Here is an 8,339-nt window from a genome sequence, read left to right as displayed (position 1 = left end):
AAGAAGCAGCTGCACATCTGCTTCCCTGAAGACTTGGCTGGCAAAGGGCACCCCCAGAATCATGTGGACGACCTCCACCATCGCTGCAGCCAGAGGACCCAACACCTGACCACCATGGAAGAGACCATGGTGCTGTACAAAGAACAGCTAGAAGTCCTGGAGAAGCTGTGTCTGGAGAAAGACAAGTGTGTGAGCCAGCTGTCCCAGGAGAAGAGGAGGAAGAGGAAGGAGCTGAAGGAGCTGTTGCTGCACCTTACAGGGGAGAGCACAAAGTGCCAGGACATGATGCTGGCAGGTGCCCAGGCCCCTGCTGCTGACGCCCCCTCACACCTCACAGTCCCCCTGAAGACGGAGGTCAGGGAGGAGCAGCAAGTCTGTGAAGATGTGCATCTTCAAGAAAACTTGAAGCCTGTCCCTGGAGAGGCTGGGGCGCCTGGGCCCCTGAAGAGCCCCACTGCAGAGCTTCCTGTACTGATGCTGCCTGCCATCCAGCCCCAGCAAGAGCCCACAGACAGGGGTGAAGAGTCCTGCCTCCCTGTCTTCTATAAGCCACAGGCAGATGATGCATTTGATATCATCACCATCTAAAGACTTGGCAGCCACTGCCTAGAAAAGTCGACTCCTGTCCTTTTGCAGGACATGGCAGTTGGGTGGGCATTTTCTCGGTTCTTGTTACTATGGCAGATGGGAAGGGTAACAGTAACAGAGCAGCCAATCCTGAGAGGTGGCCAATCTTTAGGAAAGTATATTGGTTGCTAGTGAAGTGTCCCAGGTGATGTTTTTTACAATGACTAAATTCTTTCCATGAATGAAAAAGATGGGAAGTGATGGCATAGTTTTCACTTAGCATATTGTCTTAGTGATACTTTATAAGTCACATCTCTATTAACGTTCTGCTGTTTGTGATACATACTTATGCTGATTTATGGCATATTTTTCATAATTTTTTAATATTATTGAGGAGAAAATTTGTGTTTTTCCCCCTCAACTGAGTTATTTCATCATTTAACCTTGTATGTTGGTGCATTCACGCATTTTAAATATTGTGCACCAGTAACAAATTCTTTTCTTAAATTTTAATCCGACATAATGCTAGTACAGTGAGCTGAAAAAAATAGTACAAACTGTTAAAAGGAAAATGTTGATAAACCTGACAACTTGGAAAAAAGAAATAGTGATACCAAGATAAATGGAGGATTCCTGTAGTAGAAAAAATACAAGAATCTTCTGAAATATATTGCAGAATAATAACACACAATTGTAGAATGTGTATAATGAGAATGCCAAATATCTCAATTTTTCACTTATGGATTGTTCAAGTCGCATATTCAGTGAATCAAATACAGTATTAAAATTAATTTACTCTCTTTGTGTGTGTGTGTGCATGTGTGCTGGTCTGTAGGCTTGACCTTGTGTGCTGTTCCTGGGCTTATATTGCATCCCTTGTGGCTTTTTAGTGGATAGAGGTAAGAGTGTCACTGACTTTCCTATCAGGTCTGGCTTCTAGTGCAGTCTTCAGATCTTAGCCTCCTGAGTAGCTATGCCTACTATTGAGAGCCCGTGGTACCTATCTCTGTCTGTCTGTCTGTGTCTCTGTGTCTGTGTCTGAGTCTGTGTCTCTGTCTCTGTCTGTCTGTGTCTGTCTCTATCTCTCTCTCTTTCTGGTGTATGTTCTCGGGCTACAAATCATGGCCTGGGTGCTTTCCTAAAGGCTAACTCTCTGCCACTTGACCACTGCCACACTTCAGTACTTAATTGACAAGAAGAGTCTTGAGGACTTATCTACGCTGACTTTGAGCTGCAATTTTCAGATCTTAGCCTATTGAGTAGCTAAGATTAGCCTTGTGAGCCCACAGTGCCCAATGTGCTCTTTTTTAATTTACTACTCAAACTTAGTAGAAGATTAAAAATTAAAATGTATCCTCTTGTTTGGGACACTGCTGGCAGTTACTTCTGGGTTAATGACATAGCATCAATTATATGTTAAAGATGAGTACATGCTTCCCAGGACACAGCATCAATGATATGTTAAAGATGAGTACACACTTCCCACGATGCAACCAGTGTCATCTCGGGTCTTCACAAGAAATAGAGATGTGAAAAATTGCCGGAGTGCGTTGTAGTTGTCTATGTCATTGTCATAATTATTCTTTCATGCATAAGTCTGTTTCTCTTTTCACAAGGAAGTGGAGTTCATTCTTTCTTTGAATCTCAGTTAATTTTGAGATTTCTCATGACCAGAAGAAACTGATGAAAGCTATGCTGCTCAGTTTTGACTGCAGCTTAAAATGAGTATTTTCTTCCTGTTGACTCTTGCCTACTAATGAACAGGGTATAAAGGAACTGGTTAATTACTGGAGGGAAGTAGATGATGTGGAGGTGCTTTTAAATGCCCTACATTCGATGAGTTTTGTAGGATCTTGCAGCCTAACTGAACAACCTAACAATGTTCCCAGCAAATCATTGGCTGAATTGCAGACCCAATAAGAAGTTGTGAAGTTATGGTTGTTTCAGGACACTAAGTTTTGTAGTGACTGGTCACAAAATAAATAGATCAAATATGCTTTTTATATGAAACAACTGGTTTTAGGTCCTGGAGTGGCACTATAACCAAGAATGATCCCTGCCCTCCATGAGCTGAGTGTGTCAAGGGAGTGATCACACAAAATTACTCAATAACTTCAGCATTCGAACTGGAGAACAGGGACAGGTGATTTTTTTCTTAATGGCAGTACTGAATTTGAACTGAGAACATCATCCTTTATAGGGAAGAATTCTCCTGGTGATCCCTGCTTCTAGCACTTTATGACACTGATCATATTTTTCAGTCATTTATTTATTTATTTATTTTTGTGCCTGTCCTGGGGTTTGAACTCAGCACTTAGAAGCTATCCCTAAGACTTTTTGTGTTCAAGGCCAGCACTCTACCACTTCAGCCATTGTTTCATTTTTGGCTTTTTTGGAGCTAATAGTCTCATAGGCTTTCTTGCCTGGCCTATCTTCACTTGGTGATCTTCAGATCTCTGACACTTGATTAGCTGTGATTACAAGCCTGAGCCATTGGCACAGATCTGAGCCACTGGCTGACACTGATCATCTTGATTCTTGCTACCTCACTAGGCTGACTTCAGAACTATGTTCCTGCTCCGCTATGATATCTGTTCTCCCTGGGATGACAAGTGGGCATCACTGTGCCTGGTTTCTTCAGTCTAGATAGAGTCTCCTGCCCTTTTCCACCTGGGTTGACCTGTACTCATTGTGCTCCCATTGCATAGCTTTGTATAGCTGAAATAGCAAGTGATTCCCACAGCATAAGCTGCTGTTGTTGTAAGGCTTCGCCTAGGTTTTTATGAACCATCATGTTAAAATGATATGTGAAGCAGGTTTGGACCTCCCTTGGGTGGGCTTTACAATTCTATGGACATTGATGCGCCTCAGCTAGGATTGCCTACTGCTCAGACTAGGATCTCAGGCTCAGGCCTGCTGGCGAAACACTGGCTGTGGCTTCAAACTTGTTTTCTCAGTGACTGCTTCTATATATGGTTGCTTTCAGGCCTCTGCTGATGATGAGAGCAAGAAGCAGCCAGTCCAACAGGAATCCTCCTGGCTCTCCTTAAAGATAGCTACACAGGGCTAACTGTGACTTAATTTGACCATGAAGAGAAGAAATAAATTGCAGTATGGTGAATTTACCTAGGCACTGGTACCTTAGAAAACGTTTTAGTCTCCCAGGGTAGACTTAATGACTTCTCCTCAAAGTAGGATACATAAATCTATGGGAGCTTTAGCCTCCACGTGTTTGTCCTAGGATAGAACTTACTGTGAGTCATTCTGTGTGCATCAGGGTTTCCTTGGGTATTTTTCTTTCCTGTGGTTCCAGTGTCCAGCCTAAGGTGACATCCTGGCCCAACATCAGTTTCCCTTTAGTTGTTCATTTGCACTGTGTGGCCTTTTTGCCTGGATACTGTCTCTGAACTAGGCCCCTCCTTTACCTTTCCCTGAATAGTGAATGGTTGATAGGCTATAGAGTCTCACGTGCTAAATTATGAGTATTGAAGCTAGAAAGCCAGACATTGAAGTTTTGGAATAGTACAATTTGTGGAGCTCTAAAAACATTGTCCTTGGCGCTTTGGGCACCATTGAATATAAAAGACTTGAGCAAAGGACACTATCATTGATTTATGTTGACTTTTTGCCACTTCTCCTTCCCAGTCTTCATATATGAAGGAGGCCTACTGCACAATATGTGGATCTCTGAAGTGGAAAGTTTTGCCATATACAAGAGAGTTTGTTTATAATGCCACCACTGGAGGCAAGGGAAATGAAGTGTTGGGGGCCTTTGCATTCATCGTCCAACTTTCTGGCTCCCCATTGGTGCAAGTTCAGCAAGTGGCAGGATTAGGATACTCTCAGAGTACAGTTTTTAACTTCCCATTTCCATGGTTCCCTCCTCAGGCCCAAGTGCAGGGATGGTAGCTGCAATAGATTTGAGCTACTTCCGGATTCCTGACGAGCAAACACTCAACTGCAAGGCAACCATACATCAGAAGGGGTGTCTGCTGTAGAGTAATTGGGTGTAAGTTGCTCAAATCTGTTCTCTGAAACTGATGAAAAAAAGGAATAACTGAAAGCTAGTGAAGCAAAGCAGGTTGTTTTTCTGCCTTGCCATTTCTAGGGTGTTATCCGTAACTCAGCAACTCATTAAAATCAAACTAATAAAATAGATTAACTTTAGAATCTAAATAGAGTTAGTGCTTAAGACAAAATCACATATGGTCAAAATTGTACTTCAGCTTCCTCTAGTGCCTATAAATTCAGTCACATACCACTTAGCAAGGCTTGCTTTAGTCATCAGTGGAGTACACACATGAAAGCGAGCACAACAGAGGATTTTGTAGCTGAAGAATTGTGGGACAATGACATCAAATGCAGCATAATGTATGTGGTGATGCTTATTGAACATCCTATTTTTTGACTGCCTATGTTTATTATTTTTTATTGTGATGGTGATGTACAGGAGGGTTACAGTTACATAAGAATGGAAATGAGTACAATTCATGTTGAACATAGTTAGCCTTTTCTCTCATTTTCTCTTGCTACCCCTTATGCCCCTATTTCTCTGCCCCTCCATGTTGTAAAATTCACTTCCAACATAGTATCTTGTGAGTATAACTATTGCATTGGTTCACTCTTTGGACATCCTATTTCTGTGTGTGTGTGTTTATGTGAGTGTGTGTGTGTATAAGTTGTATTATTTTAATAAGTGAAAATAAATTATGCTTCCTTAAAAAAGCAGTATTATCACTATCTCATTAAAATCTGATATAAACCCACTCACCTTCCAAAACCAAAGGTAATATTTTACTAAACTAATACACCAAAGTCTTTACAAGTTAACTTCTCCAGGTTACACACACATATGAAATCCTTATGACAGACAAATTACAGCTCCATACCAAAACATAGATAGCTAGAACAAAGCCACTATGAATAAATGACACCCTGGAAATAACTGATAGATGTTTTACATAGATTTACCAACAATTATAGGTACAAGTTAATATTGGAATTCAGGTAAAGAATGAAATGTATCAGTGTACAAAGTAACCCATTTATTTCAATGCACATAGTATTAAGCATCTTTTTTTTTCTTTTTTTTATTTGTGCTGTTTTACGTGAATCACACCCCAGCCTTTTGTTTATATTTTGCTTTTGAGACAGGGTTTCACTAACTGCCAACTAGCCTCAAACTAAGGTCCTTATGTCTCCACCTCCCAAGTAGCTAGGATTACAGGAATACACCACCCAGAAAAATAGTTACATTTAAGGTCAATCCTAGTTGTTCCCTATGTAAAACCATTTTTTATTTGAAAAGAATAGACAGTTAAGTCAGAACCTACACCAAAAACATTCTAGGATTCTTTGATAAAATCAGATTGAGAGGTGGTAGACTCCATTTCAGTCAGTGCCTGAAATAGTTTCACAAAGCAAGAAGATTTTTCTTAATGGATTCTCTCTTAACTCTGCTGTAGCTTCTTAAATCTCATAGACAGGCAAAGTTGACCAGTCTTATCGTTTTGAGAACCAGCTCTTCATTCTAGGTCTTCTTTATGTAACTTAGGAATTCCTCTTTTTCCATTTGGCAGCCACTTTTTTTCCCACTGTACTTGCAGTTGCTGTAACACAGCACCAATTTCCTTCCTGGAAGAAATGCCAACTTTTCTAATGTCAGGTCCGCTCATAGGGAAGTGTGCAGGGACCACTACTACATCTGCGTGAGGAGACTGCGTTCACCCTGGTACTTCAGCAGCTCACATACTCTGGCATTTCCATCTGGCTCTCTGGAATCTACAATGAAGTTTTGATAGGGTTTCAATGGTTTTGAATGATCTGATGCTGTAACTAAGTCTTTCCTATTTTTAACTCTAAATAAGCCAATGTTTTTCCTCTTCTTGTGAAATCTTCAACCTCAAATCCCATTTTGTGACATCATCTTGTACTTTCCGCAGTGAGGCCAAGATGGGCCTTCGCTTTGCTTAGCAAGTATCAACATTTTCACTGACTTCACTATATTCTTATAAACTTGCAATTGTGGGTAAACCTTTATGAGGAGCCATATCAAGATCATAGATCAGGTGAAATAAGTCGTTTACACATTTACCAAAAAGAATTTTTTTTCAGTTCTACCCAAATGCACTCTCCTGATAGTCCAGCCAAGCCTTTTGCATTTTCTGCGATTGCTTCCAAAGTCTCAGCATCATGTTTACCAAGTTTTTCCACAATTCTACCATCAAACCTGAAGTAGCTTAAAATCCGAAGTTAATCTTCTTGTATTCTTTGATGTGTGTGTCCTACAAACCGTAACTTTCTTATTTTTTTAAAATCTTCATAGCCACTAAAATAATCGAGTTAATAACCATCAAGGCCTAGAAACATGGAGTTTATAGTGAGGTCTCTGTGTTCGGCATCCTTCTGCCGGGCAGCTGTGAATTCTACCTAGGCATGTCTTCCGTCACTTGTGACATCTATCCTCAGTGTGGTAATTTCAAAATTGCCTTCACGAAGCATAGCCATGATGGTTCCCTGCTTCTCTCCTTTGTTGGTCATCTGAATGCCACCTGACAGAAACATCTCCCTCATTTGGGTTTTGGTGGCAAAATGGACATCTTGAAGTTTCACCCCATTCGGCAGATCCCTCACCGCTCCTCTTGCTGTTCTCAGCTCTTGATTCTCTTTCACAAATAATTCTATCAGACTCTTCAATCCTCCCGTGAAAAGGGACTGGAATCCTGGAGACTGCCATTTCAAGACAGAGCTTTCTCCAGCCTGCATCCTGTCCTGCCTGCCCAGGAAACAGCAGCCTCTGCATCTGGAGAAGTGGCCACACATATCTGCCAGGTGGGCACGTGGGCACACCGACCACACTTCCCTGCTCACCCACCACACATCCCTCTGCGCCCACCACACTTCCCTACAAGCACACCACACTTCTCTGCACACCCAGCACACTTCCCTGCGCACCCACCACACTTCCCTGCGCTTCCACCACACATCTCTGTGCACCTACCACTCTTCCCTGCACACCCAGCACACTCCCCTGCATGCCCACCACACTTCTCTGCAGGTGGCGGTGAGATGTGATTTTATTCATCAAGTGCCAGAGGCTCACCTCCTTGTCTAGAGGTGGCTCAACCCCAGCCAAGCAAGAGGGCCAGGCCTTGAGTTCAAGCCCCACCCACATCAAACATCATGTAAAAAAAAGTACATTTTCCTATCCCTCCCGAAGGGCAGACTTTGGGGTACTTTAGGGGAAGGAGGAGTGGAGCAGGACTCCAGAGAACAAACTAGACCTCCAGATAATCACAGCAATAACCAACACAACTGGTCTGTATTTTGTCATTGCTCTGAGACTTTGTGGAGGTTGAACTTAGAGGAACAGGACTAATTATTCTGATAAAGACTATTTCAAGGCATCTTAGCATTCAGACTGTCATATGGCGTAACTGCCTGCTTTTAGCCTAGTTCACAGAATCGGGGAGTAAAATGCAGAACTGAAAAGTTTGAACCTTTTTGCACTGGTTTTGCAGGCATGCAAAAAGCTGAAATTATGGTCTCATGGATGCTTCTACCCAGTCTTCAAGGCAAGGCCTGGGAAGCTAAGCAGTGTGTAATAGGTTCTGAGTCTCTGCATTAGCCCTTCAGAAGATGATGTGTGAAACAGTGGCAAGTCAGTGGATAGGAAGTTGTAGATGCCAAGGAACATGAGCACAGTCAGAACAAGAGTGAGGCTAGGTAGGCAGCAAATGACAAGTCCACCAGGACAGGGTTTCCCAAGAAAA

General features: G+C 42.2%; 1 pseudogene; it reads right to left on the bottom strand.

Moving 5' to 3' along the window:
- Nucleotides 1-6,097: 6,097 nt before the first annotated feature.
- Nucleotides 6,098-7,332, bottom strand: LOC138835368 (CCA tRNA nucleotidyltransferase 1, mitochondrial pseudogene; annotated as a pseudogene).
- Between the last annotated feature and the right edge of the window lie 1,007 nt (nucleotides 7,333-8,339).

Source organism: Dipodomys merriami, unplaced genomic scaffold (assembly GCF_024711535.1).
Source record: "Dipodomys merriami isolate MVZ:Mamm:240054 unplaced genomic scaffold, mDipMer1.0.p SCAF_2336, whole genome shotgun sequence".
NCBI lineage: Eukaryota > Metazoa > Chordata > Mammalia > Rodentia > Heteromyidae > Dipodomys > Dipodomys merriami.
The sequence above is the reverse complement of the archived record's forward strand: the minus strand, read 5'-3'. Positions and strand labels throughout refer to the sequence as shown.